General features: G+C 40.5%; 1 long non-coding RNA gene across 2 annotated transcripts in view; it reads left to right on the top strand.

Moving 5' to 3' along the window:
* Positions 1 to 402: 402 nt before the first annotated feature.
* LOC129172401 (uncharacterized) overlaps positions 403 to 27,433 on the top strand; it is a 125,802-nt gene continuing 98,771 nt past the window's right edge. Inside the window, exons 1-3 of one of the 2 annotated variants that reach the window (XR_008567002.1) lie at positions 403 to 452; positions 1,108 to 1,206; positions 19,912 to 19,971. This is a non-coding gene — a long non-coding RNA (uncharacterized LOC129172401). Of the gene's footprint in view, positions 453 to 586; positions 731 to 1,107; positions 1,207 to 19,911; positions 19,972 to 27,433 lie in introns of those variants that run through there. The other variant, XR_008567003.1, reaches the window with a different exon arrangement.

Here is a 27,433-nt window from a genome sequence, read left to right as displayed (position 1 = left end):
TTGACTTTGGTGGTCTCTTTATGGAGGGTTTGGAGTGTGAACATTTACATGTACAGTACACATGCTTAATATGTTTTAATTGGAAGCCTTCCATTACCGATCTGACAGCAAGTTAGCCTGTGCCTCTGCAGCATCTCCCCTAATATGTGGCCCTTTTTTGGTTAGTATCCTGTTGTATATCGGTGTGCTTTTTATTAATAAACATTGTAAACTCAGCTCTGTCTGTGTGATGCCTTTACATTGTTAACACATTTGTGTGTTACTTGATTGTTTTTATTTGTAAGTACTTTATTTCATAAGATATGATGGAAGAATTTGTATTTCATTATAACGTAAGCAGAAATGAAGAGCGGAACTGATGTGTTGCAAGTGTAGTTGCCCGTAGGTCTCCTTTCAAGTGTGGGTACGTCCTCCCCCTCCCCTCAGAGGAAACTCGGGAAGCTGCATGAATGGTTAGTAATCTTGCAAACAAACTCAAAAGTAAACGTTTATCAAATAAACATCTTAAATTTAGGATGTGATATGATTTGGAGGTAAAAAAACGAGTGTTTATGGAAGTTAAGGGTTTGGCAAGCCAGCGCTTTACCGCTTGTGTGCCGTGGGGAGCGGAGAAGAGTTAACCCTTTTTATGCCAACCTAAGACCATTGTGAGGAAAAGCGGCATAGAAAATGGATGGGTGCCAACCTAAGAGCGCCCGGTGATAGTGCATGTAGTTATATAGTACAGTATGTAAGTGCCCATATGTTATCTGATTATTGATGTGTGAATGTATTGTGGACTGAGTTCTGTGCATAGATATTTTGTACAACTATAAGTGAGCTTCCAAAGAACATTTAATGTGTCGATGACGCATTCCCCATGTGTGAGATAACTATATTACTCATTTATTTGTTGCTGTGACCGCAATATGTGTAAATTATGCAGTCGTACAGACCATCATAACAATTAATGTGCTTTGGGGAGGATTTATGTTTTTAAATATGTGAAGTACATATGTAGACTAACACTTTTTGCATTGCTAACAACGTGTAATAAAAAGAGGAACCATGGAAAGCTATGTGAATAGTTTGTGTCGTCTCTCTTAATTAATTGCCTGTGTTTTCCAGGGGTTAGACGGCGAACCCAATAATCTTTTTCCTTCCATAACATCTGCACACCCTTTCCTGCTCGCTCTCCATTCGAACCCTGCCAAGCGTCTTCAAAGGGTAACAGTTTTCATTCATTTTTTTTTTGTTGTTGTTTTTTTCGCAGTGATTTAGTATGTTAAAATGTTACTTAAAACATTGCTTGTGCAGTTAAATCGAAACGCTATAGGCTAATCAAGGAAGAAGTGTGTTTTGCAACCCTGCGCTGTTTTTTGTAGTCTTTGTTGTCATATTATGTATTTGCCCCAGAAGGCTTGCAGTTATGTCATCCAAGCCAATGGAGCGAGATGGCTTTTCTATATATTATATATTTATTAATTGTATTTAATAATCTCTCTCTCTATATATTATTATTATTATTATAGCAAGATTGGAAGTGCTTCGTCATCAGGAATTAGCCTGGGAACTCTGAACATTGAAGACAGTCGAGCCGAGCACATCCTTTGCACCTTCCAGTGAAAATGTCTCGGCTATTTTCGATTACTGTCCATACAGACTCCTGATTTAATACTCTGCTGCTCTTCATTTCACCCTTTCTCATTTAAATCTTTCTCATTTTCTCTGCGCATTACTCCCCCACCCCCCACCCACAGTCTACCTCTCTTTGCCCTGCCCCGGACAGCTAACATCATCAACATCCAATAAAAGATAATTCTATCTTATAAAATCTTCAGATAAGGACCTGAGGTTCAGCAAGCTTTTAGAGGTTGATTAAATGGAATCTATTACAGCCCTTGGAAAAAAAAAAACAAAAAACGCTTTATTTAAATGTTACTTTGACTGAAGGAATAACTGAGTGTTGGATGAGCTTCAGTGTAGATTATGTGTAATTGGATATTTAAAAGAGACGTAAAGACTTGTCTATTAACTTCTCAGTCAGAATGTAACAAGCTGCAATTCAGAGAAAAATGAAGCGCGGAGTGCAGTCCGGGTAGAACACTTAATAACTTGAAATGTCCTTTCAGATTAAACTATCAAAAAAAATACTCCTAATAATAATAATAATGCAACAACAAAAACATGTTTCATTGTCAGTGAAAGACAAATGAGACTATAAAATGTAAAGAAATAATACAGTAATATTAATATATACAAATATAACATTTTTCAGGACTATATTAATCATCAAAATAACTCTCTAACCAACTAGGTTGATAAAACAATATATTTTAGGCCTTTTTAGAGACATAAAGACTTCTTTTAAATCTTCCAAAATGATAAAGTACTGCTTCTGCTTCTAGCAAAAATAGTAATAATAATGTGTTGTTTTAAAATATTTATATTTATTCAAATATTATCTCAGATAATATTTAAGAATTGTAATAAATTTAAGATTATCCCCCCCAAAAATGTGGCACTTACACTGCCATGAAATAAATATATATTTTAGGCCTTCTTTTTGGAGGAATAAATGCACAGCTTCTGCGGCTGCTAATAACAATAATAATAATAATAATAATAATAATGCTTAGTTTTTAAGTATTTATATTCATTGAAATATCTCAGATAATAAAGAGTTTTAATAATTTAAAAATGCTCCAAAATTCTAAAATACTGTACATTCAAATATACATGCAGATGTACCATTTTTTTTGCATATATTTATTGTTTTCACTAAAGATTGATTTAAAAGTAATTAATTACATAATTCTGACTTATATACAAATGCTATTGTTTTATATTATACATTTTTTTGTAACCTCATTATTTCTTTTCTACCTGCAATGTGAAGGCCGAAAAAAAAAAATGGTACAAATTGTTTTATTTGACTGGAAACCATTGCCAAATCATGTTTTGTCATTAAAAAAAATAAATATGATGTAATATAAATATAAATAATATCTGAGGTGTAATAAACAGATGGAAAAAAGTGAATACTATAAAGTTTCAAACTTTATTAACAAAAATGTATGAAATGACAAGCCTGTAAAAATAGGTGCATAGCAATGTGACACTATCGCTTCCAAATTGGCATGCGGTATTTTTAACATTCCAGTCGCTTTCAACTCCGTAAATCAGAATATTGGAAGTAAAATGAAGTGAAGAGGCCAAGTAGCGCAACAGGACACCATTAGTCCTTTTGTACGCTTTCTTTAGTGGAGTATCCCTGGCAACTGCAGTACCTGTGAGACACTGATTATCATTCTTTTCCTCACTGCCAAGCCTATGAGCGCTCACCATTAACAGGCCATAGGTCCGCGTTGTCAGAACCCTAATAGAGCCAACGTGTTCTTTTTAAAGTGTCATTCTGGATTATGGCCACAACATGAGGGTGAGAGTGGACCTGTATAAGTGTCTCCACAAGACCTAACAGCATGCCTCCATGGCCCCCTGACGTTCTCACAAGACGTCATGGTTGCATTCGGAGGCCTTGGCGCCTACGCGGCCCAGGTCCCCCGCAGTCACCTCACTGGGCAACTGACACCGCAGTAATTTCATCTGACAGGTGACTTAACAAAGCTTTGGTCCGTGGCAGGCGGCAGACCAAAGACTGGATATAAGTCGGGCGCTTCAGTCTTCATGTCAGACAGGAGCTTCATGCCCTATCAATATTTCTATTCGCGGCTGGCGAAAGAGAATGAGATGTCTCAGGCTGAGCAGCAGGAGCTTTCAGACATGTCTTATTGAAATACAAGCTGCCGAGGGTAACACTCCTGTCAGTGTACTGAAATAAATGCTTTATATTTGCTTTACATTTCAAGTGTCACCAATCCAAACTATGCTTGCTGGTAGAAGTCGATGAGACGAACGAGACACAGCTCATAACAGCAAACGGGGCTCACAGGGAGCAAACCATTCAGCCATGGAATATCTCGCACTTATTGGGCGTGAGCAATAAAAACCAATGGGTTCAACTCCAAGGGTCACAGTGAGCAGAACACAAAGGTCAACAGCATGATGAGGAACCAGCAAAATGGAAAAAAAAAAAAAAAAAATACCGCAGGCGCCCTGGGTAACAATAATCCATATTGTCACCACACTGCCGTCACATTAGGCCTGCAACAGGTATGAGCAATCAAGTGGCAGATGTCGCCAATTAAATGACAGCAACGTCGCCTATAAGCACTGTTTGCAGCACCGCACCATATTGGAAGGCGACGCATGGAGTGTCAGCGGAAATAATGGATGGAAATGATTTTCTTCCCACAAGCTCTGCTTCCAAACCGCTGGTGGCATCAGCTGACAAATTTAGGTCAGTGAAGGATACGATGCCTCACCTGTGTTCTATTAATCATATTTAGCCCCCCAACACCTTTTTCCTCGGTGGAAGCTGAAATGTTTGATTTTTTTTTAATTGCTGTATTTTATTGTGTGTCGTACAATAAAACAAAGAGTGGAAGTTCTTTAGGGGTTTTTGTGTGTATGCTACTGTACATATAATATCACTGCATTTTATGATGTCTAAGCTGCTTATAACATAATGAAAAATATCGATTGCATGATACACAACAAACAAAAGTATGAGTCATTAAAAAATAGAAATGTGTCACCTGATCGATTGTCTTGTTAACCTCAATTAAACACCAAAAAACACCCAAGATTGAAAAATGCCCTAAAACTGTACCTGTCGACAAATAACGAACAACATTGATGTAACACATCTTGTCACCGGTAAAGTCAGGCCTTCAAAATAAAAAAAGCACGCCAGTAAATTAAGGTGGTTGCGCCACGGTAAGCAGTCAGTCTGGGGCTGATGCAAATGCTTGAGGAAGATCAGAATTTCCCTTATTTTCCCTAATTTTCCATAAAATTCCCCTTATTTTATAAGGTATGCCCACAATTGTATTTAATATGTATATATAGTGTGTGTGTATATAGCTAATTTGCAGTGTTCTGACTTTATCTTTTTAAATACCTATATCAAATATATCAGTCAGCTGACTTTGGGTGAGAGGCAGGGCACAGCCCGGACTGTCCGCCAACCAATCACAGGACTCATATAGACAAACAGCCATTCACATTCCCATCCGCACTGATTTGACAGTTTTGAGTTGAGGAATGCACTGAATTTATGTATCCAGTGCTTAAACAGTTTATTGGTTATTACTGTGTATTTTGGTCAGACCGGCACTGTTCCTTCAGGAAGCTAATCAGCCCATTCCCCTTTGTGTCCCTTGTTTGAGTTTATTTAGTCATACTGTGGTATGTAGTATCCTGCTTATTTTTACCCATTCAATGTTTGTCATTCTCGGCTCCTTGATTTATTTTATTCACGAATGATAGAAAAGTATGTGATGGACATACTGTAGCACAGTAAATGCAAACAAAATACAACATCACTGAAATACAGTATAGTTATGTACAGTAATATTTAAAAAAAAAAATGTAACACTTACATGACAGGTTCCGGAACCCTCTGCTTCTCTCTTCCATTACCATTGGTCACTACACTTGACACAATCCATGTGTAAGCCCCAAATATGCGTCACACACTTATTAAACACATTCAAAGTATAAAATGTGTTGGGACTCAACACTACTGAATGATTCTGAGCCAAATGACACACAATACAACACAAAAGACTGCAGGACAGGAAGACCTGGAAGTGGATTTATTGAATATATTAGAAAGAACTGCTTTTTGTAACACAGAGGAGGACATGTTAAATTATATGTTGATCTACAAACCTTAACTCTACGGTAACACATTGTTATACATCCTGAGCATTTTGTTACATTATTTCAGATTTGGTAAAAGGTACATCTTGAACACAGGAAGTCAACAAATGTATCAGCAATTGATGTGAAACCAAGAGGGGGTAGGATTCATTCCAGCAATTTTACCTCAAATGATTTTGAAATGTCCCGGCAGACTATGCATCCACACAGACAGTGTCACACAGTCCATGACGAAAAAGAAGTAAGATTGTTCATACAAATGTGCATTGGCACGGTACACAACGTGCACGTGTTATTACCCAGCAGTCACGGTTTTACAAGAGAGGGTTACATTATTTGAGCTAGTGGGATTAAAAGCTGGAGTCCGATACCACTCAGTGGAATCAGACACACAGAGGCCACAAGCTCAGAGGAGGAGGTGGGGGGTGGGGGTGGAGTGGGGTGGGTGGGTGGTGGGGGGGGGACCCGCACTTGGCTGTAAATCAATAGCCAGCATGCAGTGATAAATCTTCCCGGCTCCAATGACCGACTGGCCCTCACACCCTCACACACAGAACAATCTTGGTCCCCTCCTGTCAAAACAGCCACAAGTTATCACTGCCATGGATCACTGGCACGCTGGTGTCAGCTGAAAGTCGGCTCAAAGCTAAGCTGCAAAAGGAGAGCATGTCCTTGGCTTTGGTAGATGTTCAAGCAAAGCAGACTATAGCTTAACCTTCATAGTTGTTGTCGTGTTTATATATCACAATCTGAGTGGTTGAAGATTACGTTCACATGTTCGCAGGCAGCATTGAAACAGAGTTGAGAACATTCAGGCAAAAGTTTCCTTTCAAAATAACATAAAAAATGACACATTTTCTTTGGGTGAAAAGGTATCTCGCTTAAGAACTGTGCTCAGATCGAGAACACAACCAACAGGGGGCAGCACTGAAAACGGAGCACAGTAGCTTTAGCGCTTTTTGTGGAGGTTTGCTTTAGGGACCACCAGCGAATGGTAAAAAAAACACAAATAACCCTTCCAAACACCCTTGCCAGGTTAAAGTTGACGTTCTTCTCCGGTTTCAGCTCAACTTTTGCAAAAAAGTGATGCACAATTTGTTTTTTCAAGCCGCTACCAATCCCGATAAAAAGAAAACCTCGCATCATTGAGGTACTTTTTATTTAATCAAGCATTTCCGGTTTATTGAAGCTATGGTAGGCGATGTTCTTGAAAAACACGTTAAAAATGGTAACCCTCACAACATGATGACCTTATTGTTTCACTCTGCAACATGAGCAGGATGGGAATAAGGCGAGAGTGATGGGTCGATCTGTCCAAACACATCGACTTGTCCCGACTTCAGCCGAACTAGAGGCGCTTGGATGAAATGGAGACAAGTAGCTCACAGTACACCACTGCTTGTGTGTGCGTGTGTGTGTGACAGTTATTGGTCTGCAGTGTTTAGACTAAAACACAAAAGGTGGCATTTTACGGCCGAGCGAGTCCACTATTTTTGACATTGGGTCGGCTGAATCGTGCGTGCTGCTGTATCGAGGGTGTCATCACTCACACAGCATGTGGGCTTTGGTGCAAGGCCACAGCGCAGGTTGCTGTTGGAGAAATCAATACAAGCAGTTTATGTCTTCTGTCGAAAGGCTGAAACACAAAGTTATTTCACCTTGCAAATGCTGATGTAAATAACACTGCATTCTTAAAGGAAATTCGGTTATTTATATCGGAAGATCGTGGATCATAAATTTGATGTACAGGTTGAATCTGCGTTACTCCGTCCAAGCACTGGTGGGCTGTGCGGCGTCTTAAAGGGGTTTTAAAGAATGATATACGACTCTCCATTCGCACAGCTGATGCATTTTTTATGTTCAAAACCAGAGGGGCTTTCTCACCTTCAATTTTAAAAATGTTTACTCAGCAGCACGCCTGAGAGCTGATAAAATAAGTCAGAGCCCCTGAATTAAAAATGATGCTTCACCGTTGAAACTGCCCCCATGACGGCCCCCCTGCGGTGCCCTCTTCCTCCTGGTAATGTGATTGAGGAGAGATCATTCCTCACAAGTTTACATTCATTCATTCAACTTTGTCATTACACTTCCACTACCTTTGATTTTTCTTTAGGCCTGGGAAACAAATGATAACAGCACGAAAATCACCTCAGACTCCAGTTTAAAGTCATCATAAAGTCACCATTGCCCCATCAACTGCGTTATAAACAATCACTCACATTTGAAAATGATCTGCTGAAAGCCGTGACTGGTGGACCTCTGGAAAGAAAATGTAAATATGTTGGACACGTAAAAAGGGGTGGGCGATAATGCAAATTTTGGTATCACTCTGTTATGTAAGTACTGGGCCAGTGTTGCCGATACGAATACTTTGTTTTTGAAAGTGTTCAAGTTCGTTGAGGGATTTAGTGATTTTGCCTTCAATTTTTTTGAGTGTAATTTGAATAAAACACGGACAAACGTCTGAGGCAAACAATATTTAATCAACAAACCGATTTGTGTGCAATTTAATAATATATATTACATATATCAAGGGAAAGGCTTCTTGAGACGACTTCTATATATACTGTATATTACATATAATAATATATACAATACGAACAAAATCCTCCCTCACCACTTTGCGGTTTGAATGTTGCGGCTTCATTCGATCTGAGTTTTACTCGATGAATTAAATAATAAATTATTGCTATTTCGTGGTTGACTACGGCCCATTATTGGTCCATCCATCCATTCATTTGTTTTCTATGCCGCTTATCCTCATTCGGGTCGCAGGGGCATGCTGGAGCCCATCCCAGCTGACTGGGCAAGAGGTGGGGTACACCCCGGACTGGTTGCCAGCCAATCGCAGGGCACATATAGACAAATGACCATTCACTCTCACATTCATACCTATGGACAGTTTAGAGTCTCCAATTAACCTAACATGCATGTTTTTGGAATGTGGGAGGAAACCGGAGTACCCGGAGAAAACCCACACACACACGGGGAGAACATGCAAACTCCACACAGAGATGCTCAGCGGAGATCTTCCTGATCTCCTGACTGTGTTTTAACCACCCAGCCAACGTGCGGCATTATTAGTCCAAAACTATGCAAATTGTTCATATTCCTGACCTAAGTCAAGCATTGTCCAGCATAAAAATATGTTAAATGACCAAAAATGCAAATATAAGGCATTCAGAAGACGCATTGAAAGATGTGTGATGTAGTATTCTACACTGGTCACTAGGTGTCAGTAATGTTACACTAATGAGACAATAGCCACAACAGGAAGTATGCTGTCTAGAAGGAACTCTCCCAGTGCTAATGTGTGTGAGTCTATGTTATGTCTTATGTCTACTACATGTGGGAAAAGTTGACTATAGGGGTGTTATTTCATGTATGGAAAACTCTAATAATGTTAAACAACATACTTAGAAGGTCGTAAACAGGTTTTCTATGCTCTTAACTCATTAAATACCATAGATGTAGTTTGTTTTCATGTTTTTATAAACCCAAACGCACGATCCCAACAACGTATTTCTATGTTTTTTACGTGTCAGAGGAGAGGTAGAGGTATAAGCTACAAGTATAAACTAAAACATAACCTTAGTGACCATAGCCATGTGTAAATAGATGTCGCACATGCACCGACGTCGACCACAGTTAGACAATCATAATGTATGGTATAATGTATGGTTTCCTATAATACAGAAAATTAAAGTTTGTTTCGTACGAATCATTGTAAACGCTAATCATTGCAATCAACATAACACAAAACAACGTAAGCTTTACTCATTCGAAACAAATATACAGTACAGTATAAAGTTGTTGGTTTTTTTACAGTACAGCACTGTTTGCTTGTTTCCGACATTTGTCCATTTAAGTGCTGGTGGTTTTGATGGCGATTTTATTGACTACTGCTGGGTTGCCAAAGCCCGGCCTGCCATTTCTGGCCCGGTTAATCGGTGTGTATGAGAGATATATGTCAGGTAAATTACTGCAAAATACTAACTGATGCTTCAGAGGTGCATGCAAATGAACAGCCCTCAGAATGAAGAGAGAGGTGGTGATGCACACATGGCTGACTTCACTTTCACAGAAAGCATGTCCACTCTTTCTGTAGCTGTCGCCTAATGGTCTTTGAGCCTTTCAAGCACATTTCATTATGGCTATATGTAGAAAATCGTTCATCTTGCAACAGCACTCTTTGGAATGCTGATTTGTGATTCCGCTGCTGGGAGTGCAGGCGGGATGGTGATAGCTGCACTAGCCACACATCGTAAATCATGTGACACATCAGTGCCTATACAGTTGTGGTTCATTTGAGGTTGTTGTTATGAGAGTGGATTTCATTATTTTTAATAATCTTGAATGATAATAATATTGAATATCTATCCTGATTCGATCCAAGGATGGATATCGAGGATATCCAATTTTTGGAGAGGCTCCGCATACAGGGAGGGATCCAGGACTAGTTTTTAACTTTAAGGCCATTCCCCCCGAATTGGTGCCATTTGAGTCACCAGGAAATAATGTATTTCATTCGCAATAAAATAAATAGAACAAAAAATGAATAAAATCAAATTGAACTTAACTTTAAAATATTTAAAAAATATTTTTACTTATGTTAAAGTGCCCTGCACATTGATCTGATTGCATATTTAATACATACAAATTTAAAAGATGAATTTAAACCTTGAACACTGGAAAAATAGCATTTGTTGCCTGTCCTCGCTTTGTAAAATTAGATTTTTACCATGAAATATAATCATTTACTGTAAATATTTTTTTTATTTATAGATTTGTGTTACTCCTTATTCCCACTACATTTAAAGTGTATTTTCTTTATGAAAAATAAAACAGCATCTAAGTCCCGTTACATTAAACATTACCCCCTCTGAAAAAATCTGGAAAATTCTACCAGTCGCATGGTCCACAGAAAATTGCAGGCCATGGGAAGGCCAGAAGTAAGTTCACTCATTTATGTTTCAGTGTACTCAATGATATTTCACCTGTGACTGGCCAGAGGGGGCTAAAATCCCAGTACAATCCTGTTACCTACTGTAAGTTATTAAAAAACATTCAAATGAGTCATCGTCAGCCTAAGAAACTTGTACAAAAATGAAACAGTTGCCTGAGATGGGCCAGTACACATTTTGAGTAGTTCAATGTGTGTATTATCAGATTCAGAGTTGAAAAAAGACACAAATATTTAACTTTAACGAGTTTAATGAAAGTCTGCACTCCTTGCGTGTCAAAGTCGCACTTAATGTGAAATTCTTGTACTCTGTACTGTACTTGCAGGTCTCATCTTTGGGGTCGATAGATTTATTCCACCATTGCCGCCACAAAACGTCTCTCTCCTTGCGAGTCAGAGCTTTTCTTCCTGTCACTCACAGACCCCATTAACGTGGAGAGGTATAGCTGTGATAGACAAAAAGTAAGCTAAATAAGGACCTCCGATACCAATTTTAAGAGCAAGGTGGTCAGTGAAGCAGTCATCAAACAACTGCGGGCAGCTACGGAATATGATCGGGATTATGTCAACCCAAGTCAGATTATGTCTTGAAAATATCTTTGACAAAACAGGTCTTGAAAGAGGGGTCATCTTATATTCAGGGTTGTGTTCTCGTTGTGTCAATACCGTATTCTTAATACAGAATCCTTCTTGTTGAACCACTTGTTTGGTTTATAACTAAAATGGTGGTAAAAGTAACGGTAAAATGTACTTTCACTGAGGAAACTTTTTAATGCTGACGCTATACTACACATTTATAGCAGGTGGAACAAGTGGAGTACACAATCTAGTTTTGCTGTCACTTTTGACACCTAATAGAACATTACACTTGCAGGATTTGGAGTAATGTGCACCCTGTTGCAACGAGTGCCCAAAATGGTCACCATAGGTCAGCGTTATGCCTTAGGGGAACTTCACACTGAGGATGATGAAGCACATATCGTCCCAGGCGCGTGCTTGCCTGGGGAAGCTATCTGTACTTCTGTGAATTATTTACTATGATGTATAGGCCCCACTGCAGCAAAGCCATTCCGGATTTGACCATAATCTAATATCTGTTATTTTTGCCAGGATTTATCCGTCACTTAAAGAAATCAAGAAAAAGAAACAGCGGATTTGATGTATGTTTATGGCTCGGTGATGGAGCGGGACGATCTAACACCTGGGAAAAAAAAACCAGGCAAAAACATGTAAGGATTAGAACGATAATGCATGAACCCCTTTGGTGCGTTCACAGCACGTTATGAAGCTCCCCTTGTGTCAACTGTATTGTAAACAAATATTTAAAAAACACAATAATCATTCAAACCTGGCCCCTATTAGGCTTTTAAGAAACCGCACAAAAACAATCTTTGCATTCCGGACCCGCAAATCCCACAGTGTTCTTGGTAATATTGCCCCTAACAAGTATTCTTAAATGTATTCATGTTGAGTAGAAATGTTATGTATGTGATTTAATTTGTCTCGTGCATAAACATGAGCAAGCAGGAGCGCTTTCCTGTGTTCCATTTACACACTAATGGATGTAATGTGCAAGTAAATACAGAAACACATACTCACATACACACACAATTTATTGTGACTGTTTCTGGAGAGATAGTCAGGCTTGGGGGGGGCATTGTTATACAGCAAGGCCAGTGAAAAATCACTTAAACACAGTAACAAGGTAGTTTAGTATAGTACGACTTGGCAAAATATATAATCAGTAGGGGTGCTCCGATCGATCAGCATCCGATCAGTGTCTGCCGATTTCCGCCGACGACGGCGGTGGAGGAAACTGGGTTTGCCGGCTGCCCGGGGTCCTAATGGGGTGCCATCAAGCTGTGTGATCTTGCATCCAAAGTCTCCTGAAAGAAGGCGTCTGATCCTCTGTGAAGTTTCCATCCATCCATCCATTTTCTATGCCTCTTATCCCCACTAGGGTCACGGGGGTATGCTGGAGCCTATCCCAGCTGACTTCGGGCGAGAGGCGGGGTACACCCTGGACTGGTCACCAGCCAATCGCAGGGCACATATAGACAAATAACCATTCACACTCACATTCATACCTACGGACAATTTAGAGTCGCCAATTAACCTAACATGCATGTTTTTGGAATGGAGGAGAACAGAGTACCCGGAGAAAACCCACACAGGGAGAACATGCAGACTCCACACAGAAATGCCCAACGGAGATTCAAACCCAGCTCTTTCAGATCTCCTGACTGTGTGGCCAACATGCTAACCACTCGGCCACAGTGTGGCCCCTCTAACTTTCACCTGTGATTTAGAAAAAGAAAGGCAAATATGTTTTTGTCTAAAATGAAGGTGATTTTATGGTTCCCCTTTCATACGATACAGCCCAGGGGTCACCTACGTGGTGCTCACGGGCAACAGGGAGCCCCCCCACGAGCAGAGGCACCTGCAAGCCTGCTTTTCAATCAGGTTTTCAATTAATAATATGAGAACACTAGAAAGAAATGCATTCTGACATGCAAAATGGGTTCTGTTAATATTCCGGTCAAACAAGCATATTTGTCAGCATAAAACCCTGATCGGAGCATCCCTAATGATCAGTCAATCAATCAGTCAACCTATTTTTAAATGAGAACACATTTTGTATTCACTTCAGTACAAGAGTCTTTTAGAAACAGCTGAAAAGCGTTGACGATGACCTAATTGAACAATGAAGATCTTCCACTCCGTGATGTTTTAGTTGTAATGTGTGTGTGCTACTGTTGGTCCATGTGGTGCTCGCACACGCAACAATTGTTTAACACCCATCTGTAGGCGTTTCACGCTTGGTTGGCAATATGACCTTTAAATAGTCCTGTGAAATTATTCGCAACCGATTTTTGACTACTAGATTTGTGCTGTTCTAAATGTGAGAACTTCTGACTGTGCGCTAGCAATACATTGAATCACATCCCCAGTTTACTATTGACAGTTACTTTTTTTCTTATTACCCCTTAGTATCCCTGATTTTTATTTGGCTAATATACAGAGAAAAGCCATATCCCAAGTAAATGAAAGTCTGTCATTGAGCCACTGGGAGGAGAGGCAGGGCTTGAGGCTCTTTTGAAAGCTAACAAGCTGTCTAAGTGGTACTGACACTGAGGAATATGAGTTTGAATACACTGAAAAGAATTATCTTTTTAGGATTGCCTTTATTTTTTCAGAAAAAGATGCCCTAAACATAACTTTGTGTGATGGTCTGGACTGGAAAACGCAATGGGGTCATAGCTTGAGTCCTTACCTAATCCTATTTTGAATTTGACAATGACACTACAACAATTGAGTATTTCATCCAGGTTTTTGTAACGTTACAATCGGGTGTTCCTCTCTGGCAACCTTCGGTCTTGGGAGACCATAGGACCATGTGGTGACCTCTCCAATGTGCGGAGCCTGGGTGGGAAGATGTGAGAGACAAGTTGGCACCCGTGCAACAAGTCTCCCCTTTCCACGTCAAAGGAATGATCCACTGGAGAGGCAGAAGCCAGTACACATGGTTCCAGTGATGTCGCATGGGTTGCCAGAACAATGCTGCATGCAGCAAAGACTCCAGCTCTGTGCTATTTGCCCATAGCAGGGGCCCTGGCAAGTGCTCCCAATCCGGGCCATGGTGGACCTGGGAGTCACTCACTCATGCCCGTGATGCCGTCTGGCATGTAGGGCGGTAACAAGGGTATTCCACTCCTGGGCCGGATTTTGAATGGTCCCCCAGGTATGATGGAGGTTCTTGAGCTCCCCTTCTACAGTTCAATGTCAGGTGTTCTTGGGTCGCCCCCACTTCCGCTTCCCCTCTGGTGTCCAGTGAAGGGCTATGCGGGAGATGTTGGATGGTTCTCTTTGCCAGACCTGGGAATACTGAGAACTAAGGGGGTAACTCCACATTCCCCAGGGGTAACTCCAGAACTCCGAACTTGAGCCTTCACAGCGGTTGCAGTTTATTGTCATACCCAGGACAACACAGTTGTATCATAAATGTTTGTAAAAGATGTTATAAACCTGTTGGAACAGCAATGGGTTATAGTACCTTTCAACTTAATCATCATGGGCGATAAAAATGACAACCGTGGAAACGAAAAACTGTGGAAAACTAGCACAGTTTGGCTACATTCACACTGCTGGTATGATGTCCAATTCACGTTTTTTGTCAAAATCCGATTTTTATATGTAGTTGTGACATGCATTTGTGCGTAACGTGAACACGATGTGTTCTTAAAGTGACACGCATGCCTATAAAACACAACAGCGCACAGGGTTTACGCAAGTAAATATGGCCTCAATTCGTGTTCTCAGTCTTGGCACATTTGTGGACATTTCAAGAATTTTATGCAACCTAAGTCAACATTTTCTACGGCTATGTCAGTTTTTGGGGAACTTGTCGCAGCGTCTGTTCCGAGGAGTGTGTGTGTGAGAAGTCGGAGCCAGGAGTGGTGGAACAGTGACGGAAGGAACTTCACTGGCAAAGATTTTTAATTCATTTTCGTGCGACAAAACATGCCTTTCGATGAGATGTAGGTCGGATGTGTGTGACCGGAACATTCAGACTGCATCGGATACATATCGGATTTATATCTCCACACGAAAGAGGCCTGGATCGCATTTGAAAAAAATGTTAATTATACTGTAATTATACAGTTTCATCATGATTGTTAGTGGAATAAAGGTTGAAAAATGGGTTATATAAAGTATTTGATTTAGGGGGTTACTTTAATTGCATTAATTCACTTTCGCATGTGGAACACTTTCAAATGTCTTTTTTTTTAAATAAATAGACTTTGTTTAGTTTGATGCAGGAGGATCATTTTGTTTTTGGACCGAATGAAATGAGAAATTAGGTCACTAAAATGTGGAGCAAGCAGCGTTCTCAGGACATAAAGACAAGACTCTTAAGCTTTATAGGTTTATCTTCCAGACTGTTTGAAGTCAATGAATGCACATCATTGGCATTCAAGCACTGATGAGCACCAGGGATGAATACTTAGTGCATGTGGGTGACTGCCTCCATTAAAGTCAATTTTGTGAGTTAACTTTAAGAGGTAGAGGTTGATTGATATTGTTTTTTTTTGTGTGGTTTTTTTTTTTTTTTTTGAAGACTTCATGCGTGTTATTGAAACTGCCGCGGCTCGCATGTAAGTCATTGTAAGCCCTCTGAGGAGAAAGGTGGAGGTTTGAAGCTCAGAATAAGAAGATGCAGTTGAATGAAATAACTCCAGAATACATTCAGCACGGAACAAGCTTTTGTTCATTTGAAATTGGTTACTGCTTTCAAGAATGGACAGTCCATTTGAGTTCTTGGCGAGTGTCAGCTACAAAGGAATGCATTTCTGTGTCTTTTGAGACAATATCCCCACAACAAAAGGGTCCCAAGGCACATAAAAACTGATATAAAATATTTTTTTTTATTACAATGCACTGCGAACAGTCCCTTTCAACTACCTGAATGACTGGGTTCAACAAAACACGACGTGCCTCATGATATTGCTCCACTCCAGTCCTGTAGCTGTTGGTAAATAAACAGTAGATTCCAACTGCCACATACAGCAGGCTTTTTCAGGGCCACATCTTGGGGGTGAAGAGTGTGTCTGATAGAGATGTGCGAGTCATGAACTAAATCCAGATCCACGGGTCCTCGTCTCTCCGCTAACTCGTTCAATTACTCAGTCCTGCTACCTCTAGCTAAATGAAAAAAAACGGTAACATGTCAGAAACTGTTCAACTGATACGCTAACTCAATGCCTCTCAAACAGTGGGACGGGCCTTCCTGGGGGGTGGGAGTGGGAGTGTTGCTGAACGAGACTCGCTGTGTTTTCGTCAAACACACATGAGTGTGCGAGCTGAGCAAGTGAATCGTTCGTTTTGTCAAGACTGTGATGCAATGTAATTTGAGCAGTAGTTCTCAATTATTTGCTGTCATTTTTTTTCACACTCCGCCCGATTTGAAATGCTACCGAGGACCTGTAATATTTATTTATCTGTCCAAATCACTGTATGAGTTGCTGGCAGCAGCATCACTGAAGCATGAATAGAGACACGGACACAACTGCCAACATTGAATAAATTTTATGAGTATTGTCGCTTGTGCCACTAGGGTTAGTTTCACAGGTAGTGAAATAAAACTCGAGTTTCACTGACTCACGGGTACTCGACTAAGATTCAAGTTTCACTGATTCGCGGATACTTGACTGAGACTCGAGTTCAACTGACTCACGGGTGCAAGTAGTTGCACATGTGTGAGTTTCTGAGCAAGCAGTTTGATGAAAAATGATGTCCCCTAGCCAGGGGCTTGACAGAAATTAGCCCATTGCCACTGCTTGAACTGCATTTGTATAAATGTCGAAAAAGCCTTTCCCCTTCCTGCCCGGGATGCACCACAGACTTGGTAAAACGAATGATTCACTCGCTCAGCCCGCGAGTGTCACTGACGCACGGGTGCTTGACAAAGACTTGAGTTTCATTGACTCACAGGTTGATGAAGACTCGAGTTTTACACTGACTCACGGATGATTGACGAAAACCCGGATTTTCACTGACTCACGGGTACTCGACAAAGACAAGAGTTTCACTGGCTCACGAGAAATTGACAAAAACTGGAATTTCATTGACTCATGGGTACTCAACGAAGACGAGTTTCACTGACGCATGAGTACTCGAAGATCACTGGAGTTTCACTGACTCCTGGGTGCTCCTCGAAGACTCGAGTTTCACTGACACACAGACACACAAAGAAAACTCGACTTTCACTGACTCACGGGTACTCCTCAAATACTCAAGTTTCACTGTCTCATGAGTACTCGATGGAAACTCGAGCTTCACTGGCTCACGAGTACTCGATGAAAACTCGAGCTTCACTGACTCACGGGCACTAGAAGAAGAATACTGGAGTTTCACTGACACACGGGTAGTCGCATTTCCCTGCCTCATGGGTGGGTGCAAGTTGTACCCAAGTCACTTCAATGAGTGACTCATAAGAATTTGAGTCAGTAAAAGGAATCGAGTTTGCCATCACTAGCGCCTGTGCGGGTGCTTCACTGCCACTTGTCTCCCTGTTATTTTAATGCGTGTGATTGTGTATTGATGTAGATACATGAGATACCTGCTGTCTTCATTTGCCTTAAAATACCAACCTACAATATATTTCACCGCAATGTCCTCCTCCCAAACTTTCACATTTGTATGCAATACAAGGCTGGAAAAGCTTCCCCTTGATTTTTCAGCTTTCTCGTGTGTGAAGTAGCACAGAGGGACAGGACATCCTTATCCGAAGATAATGTAGGGAGATTGAGCAATCCACAAGCACAGCAATGCCTCGAGCTGTACTTTTAGATTACCACCAACAATTTCTTCTGTAACTTCAGCGGGGCCCCTTCACTGTGGAAACGACTCATCACTTGCCTCCCGCTGTGGCTCATTACAGAGTTAATGCCGCAAGCACTGATCCACAATCAGCTCGCCTGTGCCTATGCACTTCAAATCTCATCCAGCACCTGTTATTAGAGCTGATCCGGGGTCAGAGCCAGGTATTGAATATGTCCCCTGTGCCTGAAGGACTAGCTGTGGTTGGTGTCTTGTGTAATCAAACAGGCTTCCTGGTGGGATGTTGTTATTATGCTCACCTGAGATGTCTCACATCATGTAGCCACACGCTAACACATGTCAATAGGCATGTCGGACAGTTACATTTTGTCTGTAGTGGACTAATCGTCAAATACTGTTCTTGCTGTTTAGCCATGTTTCCGTGAAAATGATGACGTTGCAGTTGAAAAGTCTGTTATTGTGGATTATGTGGCGTCGTAACTTGTTCATTTTATTCACCAAATACCGCACACTAGTGAGGAAAATGCTCGTTAAGGAGAGTCTGTGCGTTATCTTGATCTTAGCTAGTATTCCTCCACGCCTTCCTCGCCTTTGTTTACGTTCTTGACGCCACCAGGGAGCGCTTCCGCTTGGCTGGATGGTGTGTGTAGAGTCCGATGCTCTGGAAATCTCAGGGATGAGTCGAAAATGGGCGATAAAAACATTGGCGCTGGGAAATTCAAATGTCCAAAAGCTCTTGTCGGGCGTAAGCTGCTCTGCACGAACAGACCCGATATTAGCAAAATAATCATGACAAAACTGAAAATATGGAAGAGACGCTGGGCTTTGCTATTTGTACGTGCCGCCGTCTTGCGTAAGTACAGGTCTTCTGTTCAACACACAGATCATTTGCAATTCTTTTTTTTAACACAAACGGGGCTGGTTTTGTATCAAAATAGGCAGTTTATAACAAAAACATAGACATTCTATGTAAAAATATATGCCCAACAGCAGCCTCGGGCACTCCCATGTAGTCAGAACGATACAGTCTTCGTCACGTGACATTTTCATATAATTCGACGGTGAGATCGAGTGTCAAATCAGCCTCCTCCAAATCGAACAGTTGAATATCTAAAACATCCCTAACTGATACGGCCATAAAAATGTCTATTTTTGACAGTAGTATCAATGATTTACCATTTCTTTTACCATTACTGGGAGTGTTAAATTAGGAGAAGCACGAATGAGTTACATCAGAAGGAAGGAGCAAATGACCTACATGGCAGTTTAGACTGGAGGACTAATTGTGCTAATCGCTGTGTTTCTGCGCCACAATATCAACTAAAACGTGTTAAGTTGCTCTGAACGTCTCAGATGTGCAGTGATGTTTTGCTTTTGTTGTTCTTTTGTGGCATTTTATGCCTTTTCTACTTGCTCCGTGAACAAATTCAGCCTGATAAATGTCATTACCGGCAATCCCCTCTCGCTCTAATGCTGCTAAGATATTTGATGCACAAGCTTCTTTCTTCCCTTAAGACAGCTTGAAGTCAAACGGTGTGAAACGATAACTTTTAAAACATGCAAGGTTACATGTGCTCTGCATCGGTGATGATTGGAAATGTGAGAATCAATAACTGCGGATTGCTCTTTGAGGTTTCCTACCCTGGATGGCGGCTTATGGGTTTGTCAGGCAGGATTTTGAAGGTGATGGAAATAAAATAGTCGTGCTGAGATTGTCCAGAGGCATCGGCAGGGACGAGGATGAGGACTTAACATCTTTTATGATTAGAACAGTAAATTGATGAAGCTGAGAAGCATCCTCTGCCTACACAATACGACACAAATTGCTTTTGTTTCTGCAGGCACCTGAGGGATGTAGCCTCTGCCAGCCATCAGACCAGCACCGAGGTGGCAACAACCAGGTACTACCATGTATTAGTTTTTTAATAAACAGTATACAGTGGTACCTCCGTTGTTGTTATTAATATATACCAAAAACGTAGCTATACGTTTTTATAAACCCGAAGCTCTGATCCCAACAACGTATTTATTTATTTATTTGAGCGTCAATTGGTGGGACAATAAACATTTCAAAACGCACCTGCATTGTTTTGTGACTCGGTTAAATACAAACATTTGTTTGTCCAGTCTTATTTTTTCATTGTACTTTTCTAAACTCGCCTCGTTCTCGTGGACCCAATCTTGTGCATCGTCTCTGGACACCCGTAGTAATAATACTAAATAAAGAATGAAATGGATAAATTAACATTTAACACTTCACTTTTACCTTTATTGAAGACTCTTGTTAGGAAAGAACCAATTTTGCGACGTGTTCTTTCTTGAATTCAGTAGTGTTTCTCAACTTCTTTGTCAAATTGCTGGCACTGGCAACTTTCTTTGCCTCCATGTTCGGTTGTTTAGCATTTGCATTCAATGAAAAATGCACGGACTGTCAGTCAACGACACACTTTGGGCACTCGATTCAGCGGAATGATACAATACAGGGCAAACTGACTAGTTTTGTATGCGCAATATTGCATGATAACAGAGACTATGTACAAAAACACAGGCAAAAGTTTGTTGAAAACTGTTGGAAAACCAAGGTTTGACTGTGTTAGTATTTAATGAACACACCTTTTCAGTGCATCATGACAATAATTAGCACCTGTGTAATTCACACTAACTATTCTAAAGCAATTTGAGAGGAAACTTTTCAGAATATGTAACCAAAAAAAATTGGATAGAATAATAACAATAATGAATTATTGAATCTTCCCTTTGTGAGATAGTTGGCAGACTAAGGAGGCTAATTATAGCTTCTATTGTACCAACCAAAGACAATTATTGGTGTTCTGTTGGAGAACAGAGGCGAGAACAGGCCGAGATCCAAGAACGTGTGAAAAAAATAATTACCTCTCTGTAATAAATGTGATTAGTTTTCATCCTCGTCAAATTCATTCCCTTTAAACGTATTGAAAAAGGTAATAACTCAGGATTCAGTAAGGTGTTGCAATGCATAAATGGTCTGTGATGAATTGTAATTAGCTCCAGTGCAAGCCTTTGCAATACAGGCACAGTTTTTATTCAGCAGGAATGTTTTGCTGAGGTTGCCTCATCTGTCTCTCAGGGAGCCTGCTCAAGTAAACTGGTGTGCCCTCACAAGCATATTCCCATTTTCTGCTTCACTGAACTGGTGGTCCCCAATAATCCCAACACCATCATTTAGTCAGGCAGGCTATGGGGAGTTTTTTTTTTTTCTTTCTTTCTCTCCAGCCTATTCCTCCTCCTCACACAGTAGGCTCAAATTCCCTGAGCTTAGCAGAGTGGAATTAATGTGTATAGTTTTTGGGGGTCTTTTTCATGCACTTTGAAAAAGAGTAAAATTGCCTCAAGAATGTGTTTATACTCCACATTCTGCTGCCCAGACCCTTTTTTTCTGTTGAAGTTGTGCATTTTTCTCCGATGTTGTTTTTATTTTTGTGTTGTTTTTTTCCTCCACAAGATCATTGCCGAAAGGTGTTTTCTTAAACTAATCCATACTCTGCGTCGCGGCTAAAGTGAAGCCTGTGCTGTGGCACTGGAACTTGGTCAGGTGCTTTAAACTGTTTCCCATCTCAAGCCGAGAGATGAAAAATGGACGAAATGAAAGAAAGTATTGTGAGAACTCAAGGAAATTTTGCGAGATCTTGAGAAAGTTTTGCGCGTGTTTCCGGCTCCGCCAGTGTTTTGCAATGATGGGGCGCTTCGTAGATTTATTTTAGAATGTGTTCTTTATTGTAGACGTTCCTTTTATATGCTGAAAGTGAAAGACATTTGCAGCAGACTGTGCGCACAGGGATTGTTGTGTAAAGGCTATTCGGAACTAGTGGATGTAGTTGAGTTCATTGGTAGTTGTACCAGTTTCACAGGTACCGCTGGATGGATTCATAAAGGCCTCTTATGGACGCGCATGTCCTCCTCCATGTTCATCTCATGATTAGCAATCAGCAGCATCTCTAATAGTTTCTCAAGATTTTGCAAAACTTTCTCAGGATCTTGTAGTAATTTCTTAGGATCGTGAAAAACCTTCTCAGGATCTCGCAGTAGTTTCTAGAAGTCTTGAAAACTTTGTCGGGATCTCACAAAACTTTCTCTGGATCTTGAACAACTCTCAGGTCCTCGCCATATCTTCTCAGGATCTTGAAAAACTTTTTCGGGATCTTGAAGTAGTTTCTCCCGATTCTTGGATCTTGCAAGAGTTTCTCAGAGTCTCGAAAAACCTTCTCAGGATCTCGCAGTAGTTTCTAGAAGTCTTGAAAACTTTATCGGGATCTCACAAAACTTTCTCTGGATCTTGAACAATTCTCAGGTCCTCGCCGTATCTTCTCAGGATCTTTAAAAACTTTTTCGGGATCTTGCAGTAGTTTCTCCCGATTCTCGGGTCTTGCAATAATGTCTCGGGGTCTCGAAAAACGTTCTCAGGATCCCGCAGTAGTTTCTTGAGGTCTTTAAAACTTTGGCATCTCACAAAACTTTCTCTGGATCTTGAACAACTCTCGGGTCCTCGCCATATCTTCTCAGGATCTTGAACAACTTTTTCGGGATCTTGCAGTAGTTTTTCCCGATTCTCGGATCTTGCAATATTTTCTCAGGGTCTTGAAAAACTCTCTCAGGATCTCGCAGTAGTTTCTGGAGTTTTTGAAAACTTGGGGATCTCACAAAACTTTCTCTGGATCTTGAACAACTCTCGGGTCCTCACCGTATTTTCTCAGGATCTCGAAAAACTTTCTCAGAATCTCGCAGTGCTTTCTCAGAGTCTTGAAAAACTTTCTCGGGATCTCACAAAACTTTCTTGGGCTCTTGAAAAACTCTCTCAGGATCTCGCAATAGTTTCTCAGGATCTTGCAATAGTATCTTTGAAAACTTTTGCGGGATCTTGTAGTAGTTTCTCGGGATCTTGAAAAACTCTTGCAGGATCTTGCAAAACATTCTCGAGATCTGTTTTCTTTTCCCTATGTCCCTTCTGGGGCAAATGGGAATGAAACAAATTTTAAAAATCTTTAAAGTTGCATGCATTTAAGGTCCCGCAATTCATCAATCATCAGTTGTTTTGGTAAAAATAAGACTTGCATAACATCATTTTATAAAAGTGCTGTTTGAACCACCGTCAAGCATGAGCTTTGCATACTGTCATCTAATGAAACTATAATAGGCGTTGAATATATTGTCTTGGGTTACTCATTTTTTGCAAATCAACACTTGGATTTATTTGTTCTTCTCATATTATTGTTGATTATATTTATATATTTAAATTAATCTTGACTGAAAAGCATTGGCTGTGCTGCTAAATATTTATGTTGAAAATTCTAACTAATCAGCAGTGTCCTCAAATGAAGAGGACCTATTTTATGAGGGAAAAGTATACTTTTTCTTTGAACTGGTCTAACGGATGCCAACTGGTGCAGCTGTGCGGAAGTACTGGGTCGCCCTGGATTTGAATTGATAGTTTGGGCTTTTAGCTCGATGCCTAGCGCTCTCGAGGCTCATTCTGTGGACAGTGGTTGGAGCCCGCGGGCATGCGTCGGGGCAGACCAGACATGTTACACTATGTCCAATAAGGGTGTTATATTCTTTAAAAATAAGTATTTGATTCTCCAAGACAAGCTATTCTTAAGCTCATCCTTTTTAGCGCCAAAGGCCAACTCCATCATCGATAAAACAATAAGTCGGAATTCTATGGTAGTAACACAATGGAAGAGCAAAAAGTCTGTTTTCAAATGCCTTTGAGGCACTAAAGCAGCTGAGGCTTACATTGATGGACACAAATCCTGAGTCTTGGTAACAACCCGCCCAGGCTTCCACTCGGTGCACACGTGATGAGAACTTTGATCTCTCACATTTAGTCACCTGGCTCTTTTCCACTAGCCTGGATAAGTCGAGACAGATAACGCACGCACAACTTTGTTCCTTGAATTTCAACTGTTTGCACCATCAAACGCATTCCGGCTGTAATATGCTCCCTGTTGCTCTGCCTCCCACGCGATTGTTTAGCAGAAGGAAAGATATATTTTTCCTCTTTATGCTTGTTATGTTGACATTCTACCAGAAAAAACAAAGACATCAATTGCTATGTTGTTTTGTTTTTTCTTTAAACCTACAAATGAGTTTAGGCTGAGCATACGCTGCACAAGTTCAGACATTTTGCTTTGAAATGCCATCTCCAGTTAACCCAGCGGTTGTCCCTCCTTGAATTGAAATCCTGTTGAGAACCCGATATCCGTTTATTTAGCTGTACAAACCACCGTATGAGTTGCTGTCACCCGAATTCTGCACACAATCACCCGATGATCAAAACAGATTCATAAAATGAGATAGCCGCTGGAACAATTACCAAGTTAAGTTTATGAACTCCGTTTTGTAACGTTTGAACAAAAAGTGCTCAGTCTGTGTGATTCTCAAAACAGAGAAAAATCATTCAACCATGATTAACATGCATGCAGGTAATTTAGGAAGACACTGATACTGAATGTCCCCTGAAATGGAAGTATCCAGAGAAAATCTCCACAGAAATGATAGAACAATAATGAAGGAATTCCATCTCACGCTACATGAGATGCGTCGACCAGCTGAGACACATTACTCCCATAACTGAAATTCCACACTCAATTATGCGCTGCGCAGAATATTAAAAATATGCTTTTGAGTACGACTGGGAGGCCAAACAGTTGGTGTGAATGTGTAATACGGTGTGCAATTCGGTGTCTACAGGCGTTTTTTTTTTTTTTTCTTAGCTTTGTGTGAATGTGATGATGGAATGAAGTTTTGAAAAATGCCAAGAAACCAGCAGACAAAAAAAAAAAAAAAGGTCAGCACTGTTCCCCACTCAGGTCCAAAAGGTGGTGGCAATGTACAAATGCAAACTCATAACAAATCACAGCAGTCTGGATAAAAGGTATTTGTGATATGATCTGATAACCTGTCAATATTTGCATTTTAAAATAGGGACGTTTTTATATTTTCCAGAAAATAAGGGAAATTCGGGTGTTCCAAAGCAACATCCAAAGGCTCCAAACACACAAATGATCAAAAACACACAAACACCATAAAAGACTTTCAAATTAAACATGCTGCAAACACATAAAATGTCGCGTGATCAAAAACAAATGCTAAATAAAAACGCTGCCAATACCAAAAACACACACAAACCCTGCTGCAAGTTCACATAACAAAACGGAAGTTAGCCAGGCTACCAGGGTGCCAGACCTGAGGGTTATCAGTCTTCAAAGACTTAAGATGTCCGAAAACCAGGAGCTTAGCTAGTATTCCTCCACGGCCCGGCAATGAGATACTCAAATGATAATCAGAGTCTACTAAAAAGTGCCTGATAATTTCAGTATATTTAAAGTATGCCTCCTCCGTATGGATGCAAAATTGTACTTTTACAAAGTGCTATCTATAACCAAGCACACAAATTCCAAAGGAAGAACTTCAAAGACGTCCAAAAACAGAATGACACAGGAACCTGAGGTCAAATGCTTGTTAGGAAAGACGTCAACTCAGAGGATTAACTTTGTGCATGTTTTGCTTTTTCTGAAAAAAAACCAGCACATTTTCATCACTTTTTCTTAAACAACAACAAAAAAAAAACCTAGCCAGGACAGGACGTGAAAACAGGGCATGTCCTTTTTACAGATAAGTGTTAAACAGAGACATAAAGAAAAATATACCATTTCATTCCGCCAACTTTCTTCTGGGCGTCCTGCTCATGTCTCTGCATGTGCATGTGTTTTATGGTGTTTGCGTGCTTTTGGTTTCGGGTCGATGAGTATCCTTATTTTTTGTGACTGACCCAAACAGCAAAAAATGAGAATACGTTTAAAAATACCTAGAAAATCCGTATTGACTATGTTCAGGTTTCTGTAGAAACGTCTCAGCTGACATGCATACCTTGACAATGGCAGAGGTTGGACAAAGCCAGTGTTTTGTAAGTCTTAAGTCTTTAATCTCAAGTCAAGTCTCAAGTAAAGACATTCAGGTCCAAGTCAGGTCTCAAGACAAGAGAGGTCGAGTCAGGTCTGAAGTCATAGGCTTAACATTTTTGAATCTTGACAAGTCATGTGCACTGTTTAGTGTCCCACAAATAAAATTCCATTTTAACAATCTTCCAATCTATTAAATGTGACAAATGCCATGAACGCATTTTAAAATTGTGACTTAGTCACAGAAAAAAAGAGAGCTGACATATCATTCGGGATTTTGTCATACCACAGAAATATAATCCACACATTCGTTGTTTGTTCTCAAACCTGATTGGACATGAATAGATGCATTCAATGGGGCAGATTCAAAGGGAAAATATGCTGAATACTTTGAACGGGGACACATTTTACTCAACACTCCAGTATTTTCAAGTCATCAGACTAAAGTCGAGGCAAGTCCGGAGTCATTGAAGTCAAATCCAGTTGGAAGTCTTTGACGATAAGAGCCATCAAAATTGTCCACGCCTCTGGACAACGGTATGACAAATGACTCGCATACATATCTGCTTACTCCTTCCACAAGTTCCATGAGTCGTTGGTCATAAGTCAGCACTGTTACTGTGTATACAAGCGTGCCCTTCAGACCAATATCTTTGCCATTTCCTGTGGTCTACTGTAATGACCCACGCTCGACATAAAGTTGTCTGGTACAGTACCCGCCTGCCCAATCAACATGTCCCGTGTCCGCATTGCTACACTATCAATGATGTAACGCATTATGATTAGACTGGCGAGACTCTACCCAATTGGTATTGGCTGGAAAGGGGGTGACCGTTTCATTCAACAGTCCCAAAAAGAAAACCGTATAATGTGTCTTGGCATGTGTAGTTTCTGAAGGTAATGAAAGAAAAGACAAGTCGTAGTGAAACAAAATAACACACAATAGATGCTGGCACATTTGGACACATGATTTGTGCGTGCTGTGAGGGGCAAAGTCTCAGGATTGTGAAGCTTTAACTGTGCTTCAACTGAGTGCGTTCACTGTCACGGCCGGCCAAATTTTGTTCATGTCAGAAATTCAACTGACTGGTCATGAGCTGTCAATCACGCCTCCTCTCCACCGTTGACCGCACAAAAAACAATGACAGCCCCGATTGAAAAGGCACTCGGTCAACACCACAATTGAGCTAAAAATGGACTAAAATTCTTGTGTGTATGTATCTGCCCAACTTGGAATGAATCGTTTAAAAGAGTGTAAATATTTTTCTTCACTAAATTCATGAGATTAGCAATTGGCAGACGGTCGGGTACCATGATGGGGCAAGAAGGTGAAGTCATTCAGACGTTTGTTATTTCCATGCACGTACAAATGTATGAGATATCCGCAATGCTCATCGTATTTGTCTAATTCAACACATATCAAGTT

The sequence above is a fragment of the Dunckerocampus dactyliophorus genome, chromosome 19 (assembly GCF_027744805.1).
Source record: "Dunckerocampus dactyliophorus isolate RoL2022-P2 chromosome 19, RoL_Ddac_1.1, whole genome shotgun sequence".
NCBI classification, from domain to species: Eukaryota; Metazoa; Chordata; class Actinopteri; order Syngnathiformes; family Syngnathidae; genus Dunckerocampus; species Dunckerocampus dactyliophorus.
The sequence above is the reverse complement of the archived record's forward strand: the minus strand, read 5'-3'. Positions and strand labels throughout refer to the sequence as shown.